We start from the raw sequence: 26,890 nt of genomic DNA, 5'->3' as shown, positions 1-26,890 counted from the left end.
TTGGAATTGGGACTATGTGTTCTATAGGAAAAAGCTAAGTTATGAATCTTCCCCTCCACAGATTGAAGTGGTGAAACAAAAAAGAAATTAAACTTCATGTCTTGAGAAAAGTAAGTTTTCATAGTTGTGATTATACCTTTTGAAATAAATATTCTTTATAAAAGTTAACCTAATTGTTAGTAAGAAATTGAACTACAGTTTAGGAGATCATCCTTAAACTTGGAGGATCAATCAGAGGTGGAGACATTTGTAAAGAGGTTAGGTACAATCCCAGACTCCCTTAAAGATACTGGGGAAACCCAGGGGCAAGTTAAATATAATAAACCTAGCTTTCCAGGCAAAGATATCCAGGAGAGTCAGTGTTACATCCCTTTCTATCTGTAACCCAAATTCAATCCCTTCAGGATATTTTGAAGATAAATATCTCTGAAAAGATCTACTGTTAAAACTTGGAGAAGGCTTAATTAATTAGCAGGAAGGTTTGGCAAAACTAGAAGGCCTACAATAGTTTATTGCAAATATCTATGAGGTTAAATTTTTAAGGTCATAGAACTTATTCACATTAGCTGCTCCTTGTGTGTGCCACAAGTTGTTTACTCTCCAATATTCCATAGTATTCATAGAAAATAACAACAATCTCCAGACACATTAACAAAAGCATCATCAGAAATGTGAAGTCCAACATGGGTTTATCTTCCCCTGTACTGTCTATCCTCTACTTCAATAAACTCATCATATTTCAATTCCAAAGAATTATGCCATTGTTCTGGGTTAAGACTGATTAAAGCCATTATAATTAGCTTAAGTTTAATACTGGAGCAAAATGAGACACTCACAAAAAATTCAACAATTTAAAATAAAGAAATATATTTGGCAATAATAAGAAAAGTATATTTAATAAGAAGAGGCACCGAAGATATCTCTAGTTAATTCAGAATGTCAAGTGACATTCTCTTGATAGTGTTACCCACTATGATCCACCTCAGAAAGCCAAGCCTCAGAAAACTCTTGGAGCTTCTGGTACCTGGAGCTTCTGGTGCCTGTTTTGTCCTCATATGATGAGAATATAATGTCAACAGTCCAAGCCTTTAGTCCTCTGAATCAACTGAGTTTTGATGAAGGCATCAATATCTTTTTATTATTTTATTTTTAAATAATCACTTTTTATTTTTCAAAAAGCATGCAAAGATAGTTTTCAACATTCACCCCTGCAAAACCTTATGTTCCAAATGTTTCTCCCTCCCTTTCCCTCTACATTCCCCCTCTCCCCTAGACAACAAGTAATCCAATATAAGTTAAACACATACAATTCTTCTAAACATATTCCCACATTTATCATGCTTCACACGAAAAATAAGATCAAAAGGGGAAAAATGAGAAAAAAAACAAGCATGCAAACAACAACAAAAATAACAACAACAATAACAACAACAACAACAAAGATGAAAATACTATGTTGTGATGCAAATTCAGTTCCCATAGTCTTCTCTCTGGATGTAGATGGCTCTCTCCATGACAAGTCTATTGGAATTGGCCTGAATCACCTCATTGTTGAAAAGAGCCAAGTCCATCACAGTTGATCATCACATAACCTTGTTGTTGCTGTGTTCAATGTTCTCTTGGTTCTACTCACTTCACGATATCAATACCTTTTAAGGAAAAACAAGCCTAATTTGCATGGGGATGGGATAGGGAGGGGATATGCTATCTTCTATATTGATGGCCACTTAATAAGCACTTATTAATTCTTACCATGTGGCTAGCACTGTGCTGAGTGCTCATGATACATACACACAAAAGGCAAAAGATGGTCTTTTCCCTTGAATTCACAGTCTAATAAGGGAGACAGGAAGCAAACAAAACATGTACAACCAAGTTATGCACTCCTACTCTAAAGAGTAATATCAAATAGTTACAAGCTCAAAATAAGTCTTGAAAGAACTTAAAATGAATTCAAGAATTAAATAAGAGATAGAGGCAATATTAGAAAAAAATAAAAGCATTTCAAGAAAATTATGAAAAGAAAGTTAATTGGAAAAAGGGACACAAAATTGTAAGATGAAAATTTAAAAGAAATTAAAAAATCAAAAGAAAATGAGGAAATTAAAAAAATTTAAACAATTCAAGAAAATTATGAAAAAGAATGTTAATCAATTAGAAAATGAAACACAATATCTTAAAGAAAAAATTAAGTCCTTGAAAACTAAAATAGAGCAAGTAGAATCAAATGATATTATAAGACAAAAATATAATAAAACTACCCAAAAATAGAAGAGAATCTGTACTGATATAGAAAAACAACTGACCTAGAGAACGGATCAAGGAAAGACAGCACAAGAATTGTTGGTCTACCTGAAATCTATTATTAAAAAAAAAAAAGAATTTGGGTACAATATTACCAAAAAAAAATATTAAAGAAAATTGTCCTGAAGTTGTAGAACAAGATAGTAAAATAGAAATTTAAAGATTCCACTGAAAAAAAATGATCTTAAAAGAGAGCTGGAAGAAAAATGGGGAAAGGAAATAAAAACTTTGCAAGAGGGTGTGGAAAAGGTATATAACTCATTAAAAGATAGATTTGATAAAATGGAAAAAGAAAACAACTCCCAGAAAAACAGACTTTGTGAAATGGAAAAAGAAAACAACTCCCTGAAATACAGAATTTGTGAAATGGAAAAAAAAAAAACATACAACAAAACAACTCATTTAAAAACTCAATTGGATAAATACCAAAAGAAGTAAAAAAAGTAAAATGAAGAAAATTATTCACTAAAAATCAGAAGTGAACAAATGGAAATGAACAATTCAATGAGACATCAAGATTCATCAAGCAAAACCAGAAAAATGAAACAATAGAGCAAAAGGTAAAATACCTAATTGGGAAAACTGGAAACTAGATCTAGGAGAGACAATCTAAAGATTATTGGACTCCCTGAAAACCATGATGGGAAAAAAGAGCCTATAAACATTTTTTTCAGGAAATCATCAAAGAGAACTGCTTGATTGTCAGAGAATCAGAAGTTTAAAATAGCCATTGAAAAAAATTTACCAAATATCTCCTGAAAGAGACCCCAAAATTAAAACTCCAAGGAATATCATGGCTAAATTTCAGAACTATCAGACCAAGGAAAAAATGTTACAAGCAGTCAAAAAAAACTATTTAAATACTGAAAAGCCACAATAAGGATTACCCAGCACGTACCAGCTTCCACCTTTTAAGGTATTTTAAGATATTTTAAGATTTAAGGGCCTGGAAACTGATATTACAAAAGGCAAAGGAACTCAGAATGCTGCCAAGAATAAATTACCCCACCAAACTGAGCATTTTCTTTCAGGAATGAAGATGGACATTCAACAAAACAGGTGAATTTTATTTATTTCTGATGGAAAGACCATAGCTGAACAGAAAATTTGACCTCCAAATATAGAAATCAAGAGAAGCATAAAGAGGTAAAAAGAAAAGAACTCTTGAGAACTATATCTCGTTATGGGTTTATACAGATAGTGCATATATAATTTGATTTTACTGTTATAATATAAAAAAGAAACTAGAGGTGGAAAGGGGATTATGCTAGAAAAGGGAACATATTATGATTGAGGGAAAAAAGGGAGAGAGATGAACATTATGTGAATCTTACTCTCATCAGATTTGGCTTAAAAAGAAAACATTAGACATATTTGGTTCCACTGAGAAACTTCTCTTACCTTATAGAAAAATGGGAGACGAGAGGGGAAAAGGGAAGGGGTAGGCTAAATAGAAGGGATGACAAAGATAGTAGGGGAAAGGTATAAGAAAAGGGGAAGGACTCTAAAGGGGGAGGACTGCTGGAAGCAAGTAGTGCTCATAAGTAAAATATTGGGGAGGAGGGAAAAGGGAAAAGGAAACAAAAAGTATAATTTGGAATTAATAAGATGGTAGGAAATACAGAATTAGTAGTTTTAACTCTAAAGGTGAATGGGGTGAACTCTTCCCTAAAGTGGAAGCAGGTAGCAGACTGGATTAAAAGCCAGAATTCTACAATATGTTGTTTACAAGAAACACATTTAAAGCAGAATGATACATACAGAGTAAAGGTAAAAGATTGGAGCAAAATCTATTATGCTTCAGGTAAAGTAAAAAAAAAAGCAGGGATAGCCATCCTGATCTCAGATTAAGCAAAAGCAAAAATTGATCTAATTAAAAGAGGTAAGAAAGGAAACTATATCTTGCTAAAGGGTACCATAGATAATGAGGCAATATCCATACTAAACATATACACACCAAGTGGTATGACATCTAAATTCCTAAAGGAGAAGTTAAGAGAGCTGCAAGAAGAAATAGAGAGCAAAACTGTTGTAGTGAGGGATCTCAATCTTGCTCTCTCAGAATTAGATAAATCAAACAACAAAATAAATAAAAAAAGAAGTTAAAGAGGTAAACAGAATACTAGAAAAATTATTTATGATAGATCTTTGGAGAAAATTGAATGGAGACAGAAAGGAGTATATTTTCTTCTTGGAAGTTCCTGGAACCTCTACAAAAATTGACCATATATTAGGACATAAAGACCTCAAAATCAAATGCAGAAAGGCAGAGATAGTAAATGTATTTTCCCAGAACATGATACAATAAAAATTACATTCAATAAAAGGCCAGGACAAAAAATGAATCCAACTATTCTGGAGAGCAATTTGGAACTATGTTCAAAAAGTTATCAAATTCTGCATATCCTTTGATCCAGCAGTGTTTCTACTGGGCTTATATCCCAAAGAGATCTTAAAGGAGTGAAAGGGACCCACATGTGCAAAAATGTTTATGGCAGCCCTTTTTGTTATGGCAAGAAACTGGAAACTGAGTGGATATCCATCAATTGAAGAATGACTGAATAAATCATGGTATATGAATTTTTTAAAAAAATTTTTTATTGTAACTTTTTATTGACAGAATATATGTCTGGGTAAGTTTTTACAACATTATCCCTTGCACTCACTTCTGTTCTGACTATTCCCTTCCTCCCTCCATCCCTCCCCTAGCTGGCAAGCAGTCTTATACATGTTAAATATCTTATAGTATATCCTAGATACAATATATGTATGCAGAATCGAACAGTTCTCCTGTTGCACAGGAAGAATTGGATTCAGAAGGTAAAAATAACCTGGGAAGAAAATAAAAAATGCAAACAGTTTACACTCATTTCCCAGTGTTCTTTCTTTGGGTGCAGCTGCTTCTGTCCATCATTGATCAATTGGAACTGAATTAGATCTCTCTTTGTCAAAGAAATCTATAGGCACATGCCCAGAGAGTATTGTCCAATCAGTAATTAGCCCTAAGTGCTTGAACAGACCTCAGTGCAACGAATCAAGAGTTTCAGCCCTCTCCAGGAATAAAATTCACAAATAGTAATTACAACTTTGAATGTGATTTTTTTATTTTCAAAATATGCAAAGATAGTTTTCAAATTCACCCTTGTGAAACCTTGCATTCCAAATTTTTTGTCTCTCTTCCCCCTCACCCTAGACAGCAAGTAATCCAATATATGTTAACCATGTGCAATTCTTCTATATATTTTTTTCATATTTACCACACTGCATAAGAAAAATCAGATCAAAAAAGAAAAAAGAGAAAGAAAACAAAAAGCAAGCAAACAAGAAAAAGATGAAAATACTATGTTATGATCCACATTCAGTCCCCACAGTTCTCTTTCTATGCAGATTGTTCTCTCCATTACAAGTCTATTGGAATTGGCCTTTTAATCAAGTTATTGTTGAAAAGAGCCATATCCCTCAGAATTGATCACTGCATAATTTTCTTGTTGCTGTGTACAATATTTCTTGGTTCTACTCACTTCACTTAGCATCACTCCAAGTCAGTCTCTTCAAACCTTTCTGAAATCATCCTGCTGCTCATTTCTTATAGAACAATAATATTCCATACCATTTATATAAAACAACTTATTCAGTCATTTTCCAACTGATGGGCATTCACTCAGTTTCCAGTTCCTTGCCAATATAAAAAGGGCTGTTACAAACATTTTTGCACATGTGGGTCCTTTTCCCTTTTTGATGATCTCTTTGGAATACAGGACCAAGAGAGACACTTCTGGGTCAAAGAGTATTCACAGTTTGATAACCCTTCGGGCATAGTTCCAAATTGCTCTCCAGAATGGTTGTATCAGTTTGCAACTCTATCAACAATATATTAGTGTCCCAGTTTTCCCACATCCCCTTCAAAATTCATGATTATCTTTTCCTGTCATTTTAGCTGATTTGAGAGGTGTGAAGTAGTACCTCAGAGTTGGTTCAATTTGCATTTCTCCAATCAATAGTGATTTGGAGCATTTTTTTTATGTGACTAGAAATGGTTTCAATTTCTTCATCTGAAAATTATTTGTTCATATCCTTTGACCAATTAACAGTTGGAGAAAAGCTTGTATTCTTATAAATTTGAATCAATTCTCTATATTTTAGAAATGAAGTCTTGAATGTGATTTTTAAAAAGTAATAAAATTCATTTGGAAAAATCAAGTTAAGATTATTAAATGAAATAATGGGAAAAAAGTATGAAGGAAGGAGACTTAGGAATATCAGATCTTCAACTGTATTATAGGACAGTAATTATCAAAAGTATCTGGTACAGACTAAGAAATATAAAAGGTAGATCACTGAAATAGAGTAGACATAAAATTTATAGTAGCAGATACAGAAATCTTTTATTTAACAAGTGCAAAGGACCCAAGGTGATGAAGTAAATTCAGGAATTGCTCAAGCCCTTCAGTTTCCCTCAAAAAGCATAAGAAACCCAGCCTCTGAACAGTCTGATGTAATGAAACCACTCTCCAGCTCAATAAAGACTGGAAAAACTTCAAGAAAGGTCAGTCTTATTGAGATGAGAGTTTTTAGTACAGCTCAGACTGACTTTAGGAAAGCCAGTGAAAGTGTTTTAAACACAAAAAATCAGCAACTAAGACCCTCAGTCCTGGCTGAGGAGAGGAACAGAGCAGTGGGACAGCCTCCAGTCCCAGCTCAGATGGCAAACTTTGGGAAACCATATTGTTTCCTGAAAAAAGCAGGCAAAGATACCTTGCAAACCCAAGTGGCCCCTGTGCTCAAAGCCAGGACTCAGAGCTACAGAAAAAGCTTGGAAGAGTGTACCCTTTATCTTAGGAGCAGAGCTCAGCCATAAAAGCGAAAAAAAAGAGGAAATAATACCAAATGAAAAGGAAAGAAAATAAGAAAGTAACAGAAAAGAACCTTGACCATAAAATGCTACTATACAAACAAGGAAGACCAAAACACCAACTCAGATGAGGATAAAATGCCCACAAAGGAAATCTCAAAGAATGATATAATTGATCTCAACCTCAAAGAGTCTTCTTGGAAGTGCTCATAAAATATTTTAAAAGGCAAATAAGAGTGATGGAAGAAAAAAAAATGAGAAAAAAACATGAGGTGTACAAGAGAGAGTCAACAGCTTGGAAAGAGAAGAAAAAAATTTAAGAAAACATCTCCTTAAAAATACAATTGGCCAAACGCACAAAAAAATCCACTGAAGAAAATAATACCTTCAAAAGTACAAATAACCAAATGGAAAAAGTGATGTAAAAGCTAACTGAAGAAAATCACACATTAAAAACTAGAATGAGGCAAATGGAAATTAATAACTCTCTGACACATAAAGAATGAGTCAAATTAAAAAAGAATGAAAAAATGGAAGAAATGTGAAATATCTCATTGGAACAACAGTTGACCGGGGCAATAGATCCAGAATAGCCTATTTAAAAATTATTCCCCTACCTGAAGGCCATGACCAAACCATGTGGTTGTGGACATAAGTAGAAAAATTTGTCTTATATGGAAATTGAATACATATCTTTGCTCATACTTTACTCAATACATTTTGCATGTGAAGAATCAAATATGACAAATTATTGTCATAATAAGGAAGGAAGGAAGGAAAGAAGAAGATAGGGAGAAAAGAAAGGAGAGAAAAAGGAGAAATAAAGAAAGAAAAGGGAGTAATTAAAGCATCCTTTTTCTCCAAGAAATTTTTTAAAAGAATTCAATAAAATTAACCAACATGTCAAAAAAGAATGTTATAATAGGATGTGCCATAATTATGGCACTGTACATCTTTAAAAGAAGAATAAATTTGGTTAAAACTTCTTATTTTGGAAAAAAAACTCAGTAACCTAATTATGCATCATTTAATTTCAGTCATTTTGTTGTTTATTCCATTTAAGCTATTTTAATAATTTTACATACTGCTTTAATTTCTAGCTTTGTTTACTTTTGAATTAGTTCCTTCTTCCCCTGCTTCTTTGTATTAATCATACTACTCATTTCTTACAGGTAAGTGAATTCATGTATCACAACTTATCAAGATGAGCTTTTACTTTGATTCCAATTCTATATTATTACAAAAGAGTTCTGTTAGGCAAATTTTGATGTATATGAAGCCTTCATTTCTTTTTTTTAATACCTCTTTGGGTTATTGCTTAGCAATGAATTTCCTATGGCACAGTGTATGAGAATTTTAGTCATTTACTTTGCAACATTTTAAATTGCTTTCCAGAATGGTTGCAACAATTATAATTTCTCCAATAATGCAATATTATGCTCATCTTTTCACATATTTGACAATTTTCATATCTCAGAGTAGTTTCGACTTACATTTGTGTTATTATTATGTAAACAATTATTTCATAAAATTATTAATAATTTTCTTTCTTCTTTTGATTTTTTTCATATCTTTTGATCACTTATTTATTGGAGAAAATGTGTTTGTTGCCTATAATTCTTGGTTATTAGACCTGTATCAGATGGTTAATACAAAGATTTTTATCCTATTCTGTTGCTTCACTTCTTATCCCAACTTGATTGATTTGATTCATAGTTCTGTTTTTAAATTCTCTTTGAATGACATTACTTCCTTTTGTAATTGTCCTTAAGTCATATGAAGAAAGACCCTATATGCAATCTGAAAAGGAACTAATGTGTATAGAATAATATGCTTAGAACTAATATGTATACAATAATTTTACATAGATACCTATTGTCCAATGGTAGCCATATCTACAGCAGGAGTGAGGAGGAAAGAAAAAAAAGAAATTTACATGATAATTCTGTTGTATATTTGAAAAGAATAGCAAAATAGCAACTTGTGCATAGATCTGCAGTTTTGTATACAATCGATCATATACAAATGCTTGTTGTATTCCATAGTTTTTTTTTTCTTTGTTTGTTTTTTTAAGAAACACTCCCTATTCAAACTTGTGAATAGTAGCTGGAAATTTTAATTATAAAATTGAATATTTTACATAAAATATGGTGGCCAACTGCAGTGAACTTCTCTCCTCTTCCCCATTTCCAATCATTAAGATATCTTCTGCTACTATCTCTAACTGGCATTATTATTATTATTATTATTTTTACCAAAGCTAACCTCTTTTGTCTATTTAAGTTTATTCCTATTCCCTACTGTCCTCTCCAACAGATTGCTTATGCTATACTTCCCATCCTTTCATTTATTGTCAATCTTTCTATATATATTTTGGCTCATTCTCTACTGCCTTTAACATGCCCATGTCTCTCCCCTCCTAAAAGAACTCCTCATTTGATTTGTCCTTTCTCATTAACTATCATCCTATATCTCTTCCATCCTTTGTAGCTAAACTACTCAAAAAGATCTTTTATTATAGGTGCCTCCACTTTCTCTTGTCTTAATCCCTTCTTTAAAAAAATAGTATTTTATTTTCCCCCAATTACATGTAAAAGTAATTTATAATATTTGTTTTCAAAGGTTTGAGTTCCAAATTCTCTCCCTTTCTCCAACCTTATCATTAAGAAGGCAAACAATCTCATGTTATACATGCATCATCATGTAAAACATGCTTCTACATGGGTCATCTTGTAAATGAAAACACAAAAATAAAACAAAAGTAAAAAAAAAACAAGAAAATAAAGTAAAAATAAATGTTTTGATCAGTATTCAAACTCCATTAATTATTTTTTTGAGTATGTGTAGTATTTTTCATCATAAGCTTTTCAGAGCTGTCTTGGATCATTGTATTGCTGAATATCATTAAGTTGTTCAAAGTTGGTCATAACAATATTGCTGTTGTTGTCTTATTCTATTGTTTTTTTAATCATTACATTTATTTTAATATACATTAATTTAGGAATCATGTTTGGGAGAGAAAAATCAGAACAAAAGGGGAGGGAGAGAAAAAAAAACAGAAAAAACAAGCGAATATAGCATATGTTGATTTACATTCAACATCCACAATTCTTTTCTGGATTTAGATGGCATTTTCTGTACAAAGTCTATTGGGATTACTTTGGATCACTGAACCACTGAAAAGAACCAAGCTTTTCATGGTTGATCATCACACATTCTTGCTGTTATTGTGTACAATGTATTCCTGGTTCTGCTTATTTTGCTCAGCACCAGTTCATGTAAATATTTCCAGGCTTTTCTAAAATCAGCTTATTCATAATTTTTTACAGAATAATATTCCATTACTTTCATATACCAAAACTTGTTCAGTCATTCCCCAATTGATGGGCATCTACTCATTATCCAATTCTTTGCCACTGCAAAAAGAGCTTCTATAAGCACTTTTGCACAAGTGGGTCCTTTTTTCTCCTTTATGATTTCCTTGGGATACAGACCTAGTAGTAGCAAGGCTGGATTAAAGGGTTTGCAGTTTTATATAGCCTTTTGGGTATAGATCCAGATTGCTCCCTAGACTGGTTGGGTCATTTCAAAACTCCACCAACAGCACATTAGTGTCTCAATTTTCCCATATCCCCTTCAACATTTTTCATTATCTTTTCTTATGATCTTAACAAGTCTGAGAAGTATGAAGCAGTACCTCGAAATTGGTTTAATTTGCATTTCTCTAATCAACAGTGATTTAGAGCAATTTTTCATCAGACCATAGATGGTTTTAATTTAATCTTCTAAAAATTGTCTGTTCATATTCTTTGACCACTTCTCAATTTTTTTTTTTTTTTGGAAAATGGAACTATTTAAGTAATGTATTTCTTCCTGTTATTCTGAGCAATTTATATTTTTGTAAATATTCATCCATTTTAGTTAGATTTTTAGATTTGTTGCCACACAGTTGGCCAAATTGTTCCTAATTAGAGCTTTAATTTCTTTTTTATTGGTTCAACCTTTTCATTTTTAGTGATTTGGTTTTTTTCTCTAAAATAATCAAAATTTAATCCATTTTATTGTTTTTCATAAAATCAACTATTATTTTTATTAATTATTTCAATAGTTTTCTTGGTTTCAATTTTATTATTCTTTTCTTTGAGTTTCAGAATTTCTAATTTGGTATTTAATTGTTTTTTTAAAATTTGTTCTTTTTCTAGCTTTTTTTATTTGCATGCCTAATTCATTGATCTTCTCTTTCTCTTTTTTATTCATGTTGCTATTTAGAGTTACAAAACTTCCCCTAAGAATTGCTTTCGCTGCATCCCATAAGTTTTGGTGTGTTGTCTCATTATTGTTCCCTTGGATGAAATTATGGATTGTTTCTATGATTTGTTGTCTGGCCCACTTATTTTTTTGGATTAGATTATTTAGTTTCCAATTTGTTTTTAATCTAACTTTCCCTGGCCCTTTCTGCTTTCTTGCATTTGATTGTGAGGTTTTATGGTCTTAATATGCTCTATTCAGTTTTCTCCAGAGGTCTAACATATCTAGCTTTTCTAGGATCTTATTAACCTCTCTAGTTTCTTTCTTGTTTATTTTGTGGATAGATTTGTTTGATTCTGAGAGAGGAAAGTTGGGGTCCTCCCCAACTAATATAAATTTTCTGTCTATATCTTCCTATAACTGGCTTAATATATTCTCTAGGAATTTATATGCTCTACCAATTGGGGTATATATATTTAATATAGTTATTATTTCAAATGTTTATGGGATCCTTTATTAAGGTGTATTTTCCTTCCTTATCTCTTTTAATTATATCTATTTTTTACTTTTGCTTTATCTCAGATCAGAATTTTTATCCCTGTTTTTTTATTTCAGCTGACCATAATGAATTCTATTCTAGTCTTTTATCTTTACTCTGTATGTGTCTGTCTCTGTCAAATGTGTTCCTTGTAAACAATATATTGCAGGATTCCATCTTTAAATCTAATCTGTTATTCATTTCTGTTTTATGGGAGAGTTTATTCCATTCCCTTTCAGTTATGTTTACCAGCTCAGTATTTCCCGCCATAATATTTTCTCATCTGTATATACTTCTGTTCTCTCTTTCCACTCTGCCCTTAGTAGTGTTTTTTTTTTTTGACCCACACTTTGTACTATCTTTTCTCTTGTTTTTTCCCTAATATTTTCCCCCTCACTTCTATCTAGCCCCTCCATTTCCATTCCATTTATTCTTTATCTTCCTACTTCTTTTTAGTTTAGATAAACTTCTATCTCCAACTGAATGATTAAATTCTTCCCTTGTTGAGCCAAAACTGATGAGATCCACTTTCAGAAAATGCTCATTCCCCTCCCTTCTTTCCCTAGATTGTAATAGATAATTTATGCCTTTTCATATGATCTAATTTGTGTAATTTTCTAATTATACCTTCCCTTTCCTCTTCTTCCAGTACAGATCTTTTCCTCTTGTTTAGTATCTTCTTCTTTGATATCATCATATCAGAGTCCATTCAGAGCCACACCTCCATCCATGTGATGCTCCCCTCTGTTTGTCCCAGTAACAGATACAATTCACAAGAGATATATATCATTTCCCATCTAGGCATATAAATAGTTTAACCTTTGACATGTATTATTCAGAGAGAGAGAGAGAGAGAGAGAGAAAGTGTGTGTGAGAGAGAGAGAGAGAGAGAGAGAGAGAGACAGGAGAGATAAAATTTTATTCCTGTTTCTATGCTTCTTTTGAGTCCTCTATTTGTATATTAAATTTTCTGTTTAATTCTGGCTTTTTATATAGAAATGATTGAAAGTCTCTTCCTTCATTGAAGATCTATCTCCTCCCCTGAAAGATGATGATCAGTTTCCCTGGGTAGTTAACTTTTGGTTGTCATCCCAGGTTCTTCATCTTCTGAGATATGGTAATCCAGGACCTTTATTGTAGAAGCTGCCAGATCCTGAGTAATTCTAACTGTTGCTCCCTGATGTTTGATTTGTTTTTTTCTGACAGCTTGCTGTACTTTTCCCTTGAGATTGTAGTTTTTGATTTTTTTTTCTTTTTTAACAATGTTCCTTGGAGTTTTCCTTTAGGGATCTCTTTCTGAAGGTGTTTGATGTGTTCTTTCAATGAGTATTTCCCCCTCTGTTTCTAAAACATTGGCCCAGTTTTCCTTAAAGATCTCTTGAATAATGTTATCCAGGCCATGTTTGTGGTCATGGCCTTCAGGTAGACAAATATTTTTAAATTCTCTCTTCTGGATCTACTGTTTTTTTTCCCCAGGTTGTCTGTTTTTCTAATGAATTATTTCAAATTTACTTCCATGTTTTTCATTCTTCATAGTTTATTTGACTGATTCTTCATGCCTCATAGAGTCATTTGTGCCCCATTCTAGTTTTTAATGTGTGATTTTCTTCAGTTGTCTCTTTTTACTTTTGGTTAATTCTACTTTTGAAGCTGTTGTTTTCTTCAATGGATGTTTTTTTTGGTGAATTGTATATTTTTAAGAAATTGCCTTTCTTCCCCAAGCTGTTGACTCTCTCTTACATCTCTCATTTCTTTTCTCATTTTTTTTAAACCTCTCTTATTTGCCTTTTAAAGTCTTTGACAAGCACTTTCAAGAAGCCTCTTTGGGCTTGAGACTAATTCATATCACTCTTTGAGATTTCCTTTGTGGACATTTTCTCCTCTCTTAGTTGGTGTTTTGGTCTCCCTTATCAACATAGTAGCTTTCTATGGTCAAAGTTCTTTTCTATTTCTTCTCATTTTCTTTTGATATTTCTTCTTCTTTTTTTACTTTTATGGTCGAACTTTGTTCCTGGGGTAAGGGGGCATTGTCCCAAGCTTTCTGTGCAGCTCTGAGTTTTGGCTGTGAACACAGAGGTACCTTGTGTTTGCAGGAGGTTGTTTATTTGCTTTTTTTTTTTCCAAGAAACAATCTGGTTTCTCAGAGTTTACCTTCTGAACTGGGACTGGAGATTGCACCATTGATCTGCCTCTCTACTGAGCCAGGTCAGAGGCTCTCAGTTGATGATTTCTGTGATTAAGACCCTCTCATCATCTTTCTCAGTCAGTTTGAACTGAGCTGAACACCTTTTTCACCTCAGTGAGACTGACCTTTCCTGAAGTTGTTTCAATTCCGGGCAGCTAGGTGGTCCAGTGGATAGAGAACCAGTCCTGAAGTCAGGAGGACCCGAGTTCAAATCTGACCTCAGACACTTATTCCAAGCTGTGTGACCCTGGGTAAGTCACTTAACCCCAAATGCATCAGAGGAAAAAAAAAGAAGTTGTTTCAATCTGTCTTGGACTAAAGAGCTATTACATTCCATAATACTCTGTTCAGAGATTTGGTTTCATATGGTTTTCAAGGGAAATTGAAAAAGCTCAAGCAGCTTCCTGGCTTCACTCTGCCATCTTCTACTATATCTGCTCTACTATAACTGCTCTCACCAAAGTTGTCAATGATTTCTTACCTGCCAAATACAATAGCCTTTTCCCAATTCAAATTCCTCTCTGCAGTCTTTCATACTGTTGATTCACTCACTTTGATAAGTTTTTGCCTCTATATTTCTTCTGGTTCTCTTGTCTATGTGATCACTTCTCAGTCTCCTTTGCTAGATCTTTATCCTAATCACATTCTCTAATGTTAGCTAGCTGTTTCTCAAGATTTTGACCTGGGCCTTCCCTCTTTTTACTACTTTACTTTGTCATTTCATTTCCCATAGAATTAATTACAATCTCTATCCTGATGATTCTCAAATATACTTGCTCTATTCAAACTTACATGTGTAATGGGCTGAGGTTTGAGTTGATGCACTGAGATCCCAAGTATGTGAGGCTAAATAGTAATTGGGCTATACTCTATTAATATACACGATTGGATAAAGAATGGCCCCCGCCCACTCTCTGTGCAAGTCCTGATGTGTTGATTAGGAAATGACGATTTTGGGGGGTGGAGGCAGAGAGACAGGAAGAAGAAGCTGGGAGAGATTGGCCTGGGTTCCATACTCCCAGCTGCGAGTCGTGTGGCTTCTGGTCTAGCTAGCTTCTTGACTCAGCTGCACACATTGCTATTGCCGATTCCCTTCCACCTCTGATCTTTCTTCACTGAGAATAAAGACTGACGATTTTCCCCTAACCTGAATTCCTGACTCCGGCTGATTTTAAAATATGCGGTCTTCACATCCATGCTGATGTTCAATCTCACATTTCCAACTACCTTTCTGACATTTTTGCATATTTTGCAAAGAAACTAAATATGTACAAAACAGAACTTATCTTTCTCCTTAAACCTGCTTTCCTTCCTATTTTCCCTATTACCATAGATATTACCATACTTATTACCTATTACCATCCTTCCAGTTTCTCAAATAGCTTGATGGAGCATATGCCTGCCTCAAGTATCTCCTCACTATTGAGCCACCAAAGTAATTTTCCTAAAGGTGAGATTCGACTCTACACTCCCCCACTCAAAAATTTGCAGTGACTTCCTATTTCCCCTCCACTAATTATTTATCTTATAGAAAGTTTGCTTTGTATATATTTACTTGCATGTTGTTTGCCCCTCAGACTATAAGTTTCTTGAAGGAAGAATTATATTTGCCCCTTCCCTTTTTTTGGTATTCAAGTCCTTAACACAACATATAGTAGCTATTTAATGAATGTTTATTAATTGAATAATCCACTTCTATTTTTAATGGCATGATTTTTAATATTCAGCCTTTAAGATCATTTTGTGTTTATTGGTGTAGATTCTGTCATAAGTTGATCTAACTAATATCTGCTTGACTGCTTTCCTGTTTTACTCACAATTATGTCAAAAAAGGTATTCTTTTCTAGCCAATAGATACTTGTTAGTTTTGAATTGATTTCCATTAGTTTTCCTTCTCCCTTGTCTAGATTGATCCATTCATCTATTTTTCTACTTTTCGCTAGGATGAAATAGGATTGATGATTACTGCTTTATGATATAATTTGTCATTGAACAGTTTTCATCCCTGCAAATCAAGTGATTACTTTAAGAAGTTCCTTTTATATATTGAAGTACTTTCCCCATTGGCTTATTATATTTATAAAAGAAATTAGATTTTAAACATCAGTCAAAAAATTGTTTTCAAGTCATAGCAGTTAATGTTCATCTTTAACATGTGTACCTGTTTTTTTGAGGACTTTATGATATTAAATGAACATAAAGATTTCTTTTTTTCTTCTTTCTTTCTTCCTTTTTGTCTTTTCTCCTTTTGCTCCCTCCCTCCCATCCTCCTTCCCTCCCTCCCTCCCTCCCTCCCTCCCTCCCTCCCTCCCTTCCTTCCTTCCTTCCTTCCTTCCTTCCTTCCTTCCTTCCTTCCTTCCTTCCTTCCTTTTTCTCTTATATTATTCCTAGTCCTGATGAAACTGCATTTCTTTTGTATAACAACTATGAATTTTTGCAGTCTTTTCCTTTACTTCATAGTCAGGGCTTTTCTTTCCTCTTCCTTTCTAAGGTTTGACTTTTCTGCTTTCACTTTATTCATGAAATTAGAGGCAACAGAAGTACTAGAAGAGCAAAGCTTCACAATTAAAAGCATTCTGGTACCTTTCCTTTCAGAATTAAAACAAAAGAACTGAGGAAAAAATGAGCAGACTATTTTAAGCCATCTCATGTTAATGAATTCACAGAAATTCTATTTAATAGGTAGCAGGCTTCATCTATTCAGAATCTTCTGTTTATTTCAGTTGACTTTTTAGAAAGGAAAGATATAGAATAGGGTAAGAACTCTTTGGCAAACATAAATGTTAATCAGGAAATATTTTACAACTAAGCAGTTCTCAAGGGATTTTTAGCTTCAGAAGTCTTGTGAAGCAACATGTGTAAAACTCCCTCCCATGGGAAGAGAAGCAGGAATTAATTGAGGTATTTATGGGTTTAAATGAAGCAGAGCCACTCTCAGAAACTTTAGCTACATCAAAAATGAGTGCTATTTAGAAAAGCATGCTGGGACACTTAAAGTTTTCATTCGTTGCTCATTCATGCAAGTAAGTATATTTTCAAGCACTGTGGCGTGAGTTAAAAAGCCATGGAATACAATCTGTTCATATATTAAAAAAATAACTTTGAATATCTTTATATATGAAGTAGTTTAACTGTGCATTGTTTCCTCTCTCTCCCACGTCCCCCCCACATATATCCATGTTCATCTTTTAGTATTGTACCTCCAACTGTCTAGTTTGAAATTGATATCCCATACAATCTTAATCTAAAACATGTCCCAAACTGAACTTTTTATCTTTTCACTCAAATCTCACCCTTCCAACCTTCCCTATTATTGTTTTGGTATCCACTGAGCTGCTAAGACTTATTGATTTTTACCTTTGTAACATCTCTCTAATAAAAACCTTTTTTATTTCTGCTACTGCTACCACTATTGTGCAGGTCATCATCTTTTCATGTTTGGATTATTGCAATAACTTGCTGGTCAGTCTACCTGCCACAAATTTCTCCCTACTCTCAAACATCTTTGACTTTAGGTACCACTGTAATTTTCCTAAAGCCCAGTTCTAACCACGTCCCCCCACTCCAATTCAAAAAAAAAAAAAAACAACTTTGGTAGCTCTTACCTCTAGGATCAAATATAAAGTCCTCTGATGGGAATAAAGTCCAAAGTTATCCACTTCCTATCTTTCCAGTTTTATACCTTATATACTTTTACATGTTTACATTCTCTTAGAATCAGTGACACTGGCCTCCTTCCTTTCCTCATACAAAACAATCCATATCCAGTCTCTGGACATTTTTACATGTTCCCCAAGTCTGGAAAACTCTTTCTTCATCTCCAACTCCTGACTACCTTATCTGGGATTTCCTTCAGGTCATAGCTAAATTCCCTCCTTTGACATTCTTCTATATGTCCTGTCTTTCTCAATCTCTCCTAATTCTAATGCCTTCTCTTTGTTGATTATTTCCAAATTATCTTTTATATGTTTTGTTTGTACATAGTTGGCATTTTGTATACCTTATTAGATTTTGAGCTCCTCTAGGGAAGTTACCACATTATGCACATAATGGGCGTATAATAAATGTTTATTGACTGACTGATTTTTGGTGCTTCCTAAACTAAGCTTAATTTGTCATCAATGTGACATTTAGGGGTTTTAAGTCATGGAAAATGCTCATGATGATATTTCAGATATTGCTTCCAAGGGACAGTATAGTGTAGGAAGCAAAATTTTTTCAACAGAGCCTAAAATTAGTTTCCCTTTAAAGAAGATGAAGAGATCATCCTTGGGATTTGGTTGGTTCATATGACTAGGTTTGGATTCTTTGTCTCCTGATTGAAGATACCTATACACACTGAAACAGAAATACACATATCATTTCATAAATATATATGTTTATATATGTATTTTAGTCTATGGGAAATAGGTATTTCTAAGGGGTTTGGCTTACTCTTGCTTTGAGAGAAATCTTTCTTGATTAGCAAAGCAGTAGATGTAAGTATTTGCATGCAAATTTGATCCCTTTAACCTTAATGTAAATAATTGATGTAAATAATTGAATTTTATGGTTCACAAATGGTTTATTGTATTCAAGCTGCAAGCTCAAATCATTACAGTGACATAAACTTTATGCCTTGCCTGGAATCTATGCTTAGAGACACAGAATATAAGAATTGATGCAAAAGGGAAATGTGTAGAGGAGCATAAATTTGATGACCTTGATCCCCTTAAAAAACCCTACTTGGGAACAATATAGTAAGTTATTGAGACTTTACAGGTGTCTGGAGGATATCTTGCATTTTGGTGAAAATCTTTATTTTCTATAAATTTTACTATGATTACTGTTTTTCTTAAGTTGCAAATACAATTGTTCATGTTTTGCACCATGAGAGTTTGTGTTTGAAAAAAAAAAGGGTAGTTATTCCTGGAATGAAAGATATTATATACTAAAACCTTAGGTCATTATCTAAGATAGATCAATGAGAGACAGAGGAATGAAAATAGATACATGCAGTTTTTTTTTCTTAATGATGGGAGAGTATTGAATATAAATGAAGTTATACTATATTTAAATTAAAATATATATAATACATATATATAGATAGATGAATGGATATTAGTAAATGTGATGTGCTTTACGTATAATAAATGTCCTTTTCAGAGTAAGATATTGGAAGGATTCAGACTACAGAGGGAAATAATGCTTACCCAGAAACACATGGAGTAAAATGCAAGAACTGATGGGTGTAAATTTGAGACTCTAGAAGACTAACACTATCATATTCTTCTTGATTATTTGTTGGCTCAAACCTTATTCTCAAGTCGATAGATTGATTTATGGATCACATGACCAACAAGATGAGTGACTAAACATTTTCTTCAAACCATTTCTACTCTAATTCTCCAAAAAGAAGAATTACATACTAGATGCAGAGCAATTATAGCTAAATCAATAAGAGAAAAAAAGACAGGCCCCTAAGGAGTAAAATCCTAGTTAATTAATTTCAGACAACTCTAATCCTTGACAATCTTTACTTAGAACACTTTTCTCACCAGTTTCATACATTCTTGGTAGGATAATAAACTAATAGGTTTTCCAGTGAAAGTTCTCTGACAAAATGTCTCTCCTCTCCTTATGTTGCATAAAGTGTCAAGTATATTCTGAGTTTAGCTATGAAAAACTGAAACAGAGAAGGAAATGGTTTTGAAAATATTCTGCCTTTTGACTACACTTAACTCAGCTTTGGATAAGAGCCATCTCTCTATCACCTATCTTCAGTTTCTACTCCCGAGGCTATACAAATTAACCACCTGGAAAAGGATACTACCTTTTCTACAAGGTTACAAAGTGGAAGACATTTTCCTAACTCAAGAGAACTGAATTAGAGATGGCAACCAGAACAGATGGTTGCAGGTGGGCCTGAAGAACAGGGTACTTAACTCCAACTGGGAATACTCTTCTCTCCACAGATTATGCTCAATAGGGGTATCTAAATTATATATATATATTCTTTATTTGTTTTTGGTTTGTGATTTCCTTAACGATTCTACCTTTTATTCAGCCCTCTTCTTTCTTTATGTTGCCTGTTGATTTTAATGTATTTCTACACTGAGTTCTGCTTTTGTGTTAAACTTTTCTTTTTCAAATAAGAGTAAAAGTCATGGCTAGCCTAGAAAGATATCTAGCCTGCAACCCTGTTTCTTGGAGGATAGTAGAGCAGCTTCCTGTCCAAGTTCTGCCCACTTTCTTTTGCCCTGCATCCTCCCTCCATTTGCAATACCCTTTTTCTGATTTACTCCAATTATGAGAATTAATAAGTTCCTTTTTCTTTCTTTATGTATTCCTTCTCCTGAACCATTTAAATTTTAATTAAAAAACAACTAATTTTCACCAAAGCCTTGAGTTTTCTTTTTTTGTTAGTGAAGATTAAAATAGGAGTTATGAAATGAAAATTGCCTCTAGTCCCCCTATCTGCACCTACCCATTCAAATCTCAATGTACTTTTTTCAAATTGCTCAAATTTTTGCCTTTCTCCAAAGCCTATTGGTATGGGATTCTTTCCTCATTGGTAGAGATGAATTCCTCACTCTATATGAAGGATAGGGCAGAGTTGGCAAGAGTCAAAAGAGTTCCATCCTTTACTAGTCAGTCCATTTCAGGATTCCTCAAGCCTCTAATTTGCTTTAAGTAACAAGGATACTTCCAACTTCCAGCTTTGAGAAATAAGATAGAAGAAGATAGCCTCACTTTAAGTTGTTTTCTCATTTGTGAAATGTGAAATTGTGGGAAGACATGAGAAAAGCTGATATTCTTCAAGTTCTCATTCCCAGCTTATTACATTGGAGACTGCTTATAGTTTCTTTTTGGATGAAACCTAGGATTTTCCCTCGTGGTTAAACCGAGTTTCCACGCTCCCAGTAGGAGTTCTTTGTCACTGTGTATTATCTGGTATGTATTTTCCTATGAATACCTTCTCTGATATATGGTTTTTTCTTTCTTTTTTGTTTGTGCTGAGGCAATTAGGGTTAAGTGAGTTGCCCAGGGTCACACAACTAGGAAGTGTTAAATGTCTGAGGCTAGATTTGAACTCAAGTCCTCCTGACTTCAGGGTTGGTGCTTTATCCACTGTGCCACCTAACTGCCCCGATATCTGTTTTGCTATTGATTTAGAAAATGAATTTTTCCTGCTATTCACTATTTGTGTTCATTGTGGAGCTAATATTCGATGAGAAAAATGATGAAGCCACAGACATAGATCTTAGGGTTCTCCCTCATCTGAGAAATGAAAAGTGATCAGAAGTTACAATGAGCTTGATCATATCTCTAGAATAAGAATATTCAAGGGAGCAGACAGATATATGTCTAATCTGGTAATCCTTCTCTCTGAAGATAGCAGAGTGCCTTCCTGCTTCAGCTTCTACTTCTTCTCTTGGGAGGATTGAAAAGGCAAAGGTAGGGGGGAAAGAAACTATAGATGTCTATTTTCCTTTCTTTCAAGCCACATAATAGCTTTCTACATATGTGGGATCCACTCTCTCTTCATGGGTTTAACTATGTTTTTTCCTCAAATTTCCTCATTGAATCCATTGTCCTCTCATCTTCCTTTCATACATATGAAGCTCTAACTCCCACTCTCAAAGATAATACTTACACTATCTATTAGCTCTACTGCTATTATATATGACTAGGATTCCTGCTTATGGTGCTATATTTGTAAAAGACACTGGGTGGCAGTCTAAGCCTACTCAAGTCATAGATGGCCAGCACAAACTCTCCTGGCCTTTATAAACTACTTAGTGCTCTAGAAATTTTACCAAGATGTAGGGATATTCCAATCATTTTATAACTATTGCCCCATACTGCCCATTCCAATTTGGTTGTTTAATTCTCCTTTCATTCCTCAGTATGGTCCCAAAGAATTCACTAAATTGGGGTATAAGTTAAAATGTTTTTCAGTATACAAAAAACTAGGGTAAATTGTGATCTGTCTGACTCAGAGGGGTTAAGCAGAGTTGCTCTGACTTCTCCCATCATCTTCTGGATCATATATTTTTTTTTCAGTTTCACATAGAAAGGGAGGAACATGAATGTAATACGTTTAATATGGAAGCAGTTTTAAATGTTTCCCTGACATAAAAGTCACAGGAAGAAAAGAGAAATCATCTCGTCTTTGCTATCTTCCCTCATCTTGTTGCTATTGAAAAAATTGTGCTCAATTCTTCAGTCATTGTTTAAAGGAAATCCAGACATACCCAAGCGGTCAGTTTTTATACCTTCTCCCCAAGCTTCAATGAAACCCTGCTATGTTAATTATATTTCTAGAGGAAATCATAGAAATCTGCAGCTACTGAATCCATGTCAAATTCATATTGTTTTGTTTTAATATGGCCTGTTTTGCTGTACTATAATCCTTTAAAAATCTCTGATTAGCACTCTATCACAATCCTTGCAGTGGTTATTGAAACTATGTTTTTTTTTTTCTTTCTTAAACCTCTAATCTCATCTTTGATCCTCAGTCTTCATCTTTTTCTTTAATAAGAAAAATATTACCATAAACTGTCCAACTCAGCATCTCAAAAAAGCCTAAATATTTTTACCCTTCCTTTTCTACTTTGTGGTCAAGGTGATTATCTTTTTCATGATGGCTAACTTGCTATATTTTTGCCCCTGATCACATTTTCCCCCATCTCATCTGGAACCATACACAATCAATCAACAAGCATTTACTAAGTACCTCCTACCTGTTAGATACAAAAGTAGGCACAGGGAATATAAAAGGAAAATGAACCAGTACATACTTTCAAGGAGTTGGTGTTCTCTAATGGGTATATCACAGACAAATTTAAGAATACAAAAAAAAATTAATACAAGGCATTTTGCTGGGACCCAGGGGGAAGGAAAGAGAGAGGAAATACTAGAATTAATCATTCTTCTCTCTCACATCTTCCCTTATCCAATTACATGCTGAGATCTCACCAATCTTAAACATCTTTGATAGTTTCTAAATTGTAGCAAAACTTTAAATGCATGAAGTTTAAAAACTTAAAAATTATACATTGAAAAGAAAATATAGAAAGGAGAGAGTGATGCATATCTGCATAAAGAACAAATCTATAACAGTTTTCTTGTGGAAAAATTAATTTAAAATTACCTAATTTTAGAGATTAAAGATCTCTTGTCTTGGTACTCCATTAATGTTTTCCACAATATTTCCATTTTGAATAAATAACATATCTTCATAATTAAATGGTCTATCAGTCATTTGTCTAAAAAAATGAAAATGGGGGGAAGATTCTGGGAAAATGACAAAGTAGGTTGATAAATTTCAAGCTCTCCAGATTTCCTCCACAAATAAATCAAATTTGTGCCTCAGAATGAACATAAACTGGTGAAAAATCAAGAAGACTTGAGGCAGAATAGGGGTTTGCCTGATATAAAGTAAGAAGATCCAAAGAAAGATCCAGGGCTGGGGATTAACCCACTTAAAGTGCAAATACCTTAGCTAGCTCCCCAGAAACTAGTGTGGAGCCTTGAGCCTAGCAGGGTGTGGCTGACAGCTCAGCAGGAATCACAGAAATTTTCAACTCCTTAAGTTTGAGAAAAAATGAGTCTGAAGTGAACCTTGACTGATTAAGAATGCCAGGCCCAACTGTGCTGCAGGGAACTGCTCTAGCAGAGAAGAAACCAGCACTTGGTGAGTGCAGAAACAGTGGTGCAGGGATACTGCTGTCTGTGGACACTTGCAGAATGGTGGAGCTCTTGGTTTAAGGTTCCTGGTCAGAGAAGGAAGATGAGATGAAGCCAGAGACACCATTTCCATCACTTCAGAATTAGAGGTACTTACACTAATACCTCTTATTTTAAAAAATGAACTGGCAAACAAGAAATAACTCCACCATAGAAACTTAGTATGGGAGCAGGGAAGATCTGGGTTCATCTTCAGAAAAGAATATTGAAGTAAAAAAAAAATGCTTATCTCCAAAGAGTAACATGAAATAGTTCCCTGCCCAGAGAAAATTTATAGAAGAACTTAAAAGAGAATTTAAAAATAAAATGAGAAACATTGAGGAAAATCAAAACAGAACAAACCGTTCAAGTAAAACAAGATTATGAAAAAAGTTAATGCTTGTTGATTGATTGTATCTCAGGGATTCTCAAACTTTTTAAAATAGGGGGCCAGTTCACTGTCCCTCAGACTGTTGGAGGGCTGGACTATACTAAAAACAAAAACTTTGTTTTGTGGGCCTTTAAATAAAGAAACTTTATAGCCCTGGGTGAGGGGGATAAACGTCCTCAGCTGCTGCATCCGGTCTGTGGACCATAGTTTGAGGACCCCTGGGAGTCTCAAAGATGAAAATAACTCTTTGAAAATTAGAATTTGGCAAGGGGAAGCCAGTGAAGTTATGAGACACTAAGAAATAACAAAATAGATTATAACAAATGAAAAATTAAAAGACAATATGAAACATAAGAAAAACAACACATATGGAGAACAGATCAAGAAGAGAAAATATAAGAATAATTGGACTGCCTAAAAGTTGTGATCTAAAAAAAGAAACTTGCCACAATAATGCAAGAAATATTCCATAAATAATTGTCTTGCATGAAAGAAAAGGAGAGGAAAGTAGAAAAAAAAATACACCTATCATCACCTCAATGAAATCTTTTGTGGAAAACACATAGGAACATTGTAGCCTAATTCTGAAACTCCAAGATCAAAGAAAATATTTTGTAAGAAATGAGATAAAAATATACTGGAGCTAGAAGTAGAATTGTACAGGATTAATCTATAGTCACAATAAAAGATTGTAGATCCTAGAATCATATCTACTGATAATCAAACGAACTAGGCCTACAGCAAAAAAAAAATCATATCCAGCGCAAACATCTATATTATTGAATGAGAAAAATAAGGACATCCAAAGAACTTGCAGATTTTCAGAATTTTCTTTCAACCAAACCTGAACTTAATAGAAAATTTATCACATAAGAGCCAATATCAAAGATCATTTTCAAAGAACTAAACATGGACAAATTGTTTGTTGTTTTTTTTCACATGGAAAAATATAGCATTTATAAAAGATTAGCATCAACAATAGGGCAACTCAATAGAAAGATTGGGGCAGAATTAAGGTAAAAATAGTAATTATATCCTGTAAATGAAGTGCAGAGGAAGAATCGATACAGAGGCAATAGAAGGGGGAGGAGGGTTCATAGTTGTGAAAACCTACTTACATTGGGATGGGTTAAATAGGCAATACTTCATACATATCACAGTGGGTATAACACACTTCAAAATTTATAAAGAAATAAGAAGGGAAGAATGAATGGACCAAGAAGCAAAGGGTGTGGAAAGAAGACAAGGGAGAGACCATTGAGTGGAGGTATGTAAAGTAATAGCAGAATTAGAGCAAAGAATCAGTAGGGATAGGAAAGATGTGTGTGTGTGTGTGTGTGTGTGTGTGTGTAGGTATATGACTACATATGTATACATAAATATATCCCTTTTTAGCTGTAGCCTGCTTGGGAGAGGGGACGATAAAAGGGGGGAAAAGAATAAAGTAAAAAAGGTGAGCAGCATAGAACAAGAGAACAGTGTACAAGGAAGTAAAGAATGGATGGATACTTATGAATATAATATCTTCTACTAATATATATATATATATATATATATATATATATATATACTTTTTTTATTATATCTTTTTATTTAGAAGTTATATGCATGGGTAATTTTATAGCATTGAGAATTGCCAAACCTTTTGTTCCCTAACCCCACCCGCTCCTCCAGATGGCAGGTTGTCCAATATATGTCAAATATGTTAAAGTCTAAATTAAATACAAAATAAGTATACATGGAAACATATATATGCATATATATATATATACTTTTTTGATCTGATAATTTGCTGTTATATATTTTGAATATTTCTTGATGTTGTGCTGGGCACATGACAATGTTTTCTTTTGTTTTGTGTCTTTTTGTTTTGTAGTCCTTTTTTGGTTTTGTTTATTCTTATTTTGTTTTTATAATAAAATAAAATTTTGAAAAATCAAAATGACCACTACTACTCTAGTTTACAAAATCAAACAAACAACACCAAGGAGCCAAAATGGCAGTGAAGCCAGGAAGTTGCTCAAGCTCTCCTAGTTCCCCTCAAAAACCACATGAAAACAAGTTTCTGAACAGAGTGTCAGAATGAAACCACTCTGTAGGTTAAAATAAATAGGAAAGACTTTAAGAAATATCAGTCCAGCTGAGAGAGAGTCTAGGAAAGTCATTGAGAGGGGTCTTAATCACAGCAGATCAGCAACTAGATCCTCAGTCCTGGCTTAGTAGCAGAGCAAACCAGTAGGTCAGTCTCCAGTCCTAGCTCATAATGCAAATTCTGGGAAACCAGATTTGTTTCCTGGAAAAAGCAGATAAACCAATTCCCTGCAAATACAAGGGATCCCTGTGCTCAAAGCCAAGGCTCAGAGTTGCACAGGAAGCTTGGGACAACAGTCCCTTTATCCCAGGAGCAGAGTTTGACCATGAAAGTAAAAAAAAAGAAGAGGAAATACTAAAAGAAAAGGAAAGAAAATAAGCAAGAAACAAAAACCTTGATCATAGAAAGCTACTATGATGACAGGGAAAACCAAAATACTAAATCAAACAAGGACAAAATGTCCACAGAGGAAATCTCAAAGAGTTATATAAAGTGGTCTCAAGCCGAAAGAGGCTTCTTGGAAATGCTTTAAAAAGACTTTTAAAAGCAAATAAAAGATGTAGAAAAAA

The 26,890-nt window shown here is 33.8% G+C and overlaps 1 protein-coding gene across 2 annotated transcripts in view; it reads right to left on the bottom strand.

Moving 5' to 3' along the window:
- The window catches only part of DSCAM (DS cell adhesion molecule), a 683,895-nt gene that overhangs the window by 199,476 nt on the left and 457,529 nt on the right, over positions 1–26,890 (bottom strand). The gene's annotated exons all lie outside the window — the stretch shown is intronic.

The sequence above is a fragment of the Sarcophilus harrisii genome, chromosome 3 (assembly GCF_902635505.1).
Source record: "Sarcophilus harrisii chromosome 3, mSarHar1.11, whole genome shotgun sequence".
NCBI classification, from domain to species: domain Eukaryota; kingdom Metazoa; phylum Chordata; class Mammalia; order Dasyuromorphia; family Dasyuridae; genus Sarcophilus; species Sarcophilus harrisii.
Note: the sequence above shows the minus strand (reverse complement) of the source record. Positions and strands in the feature narration are given on the sequence as shown.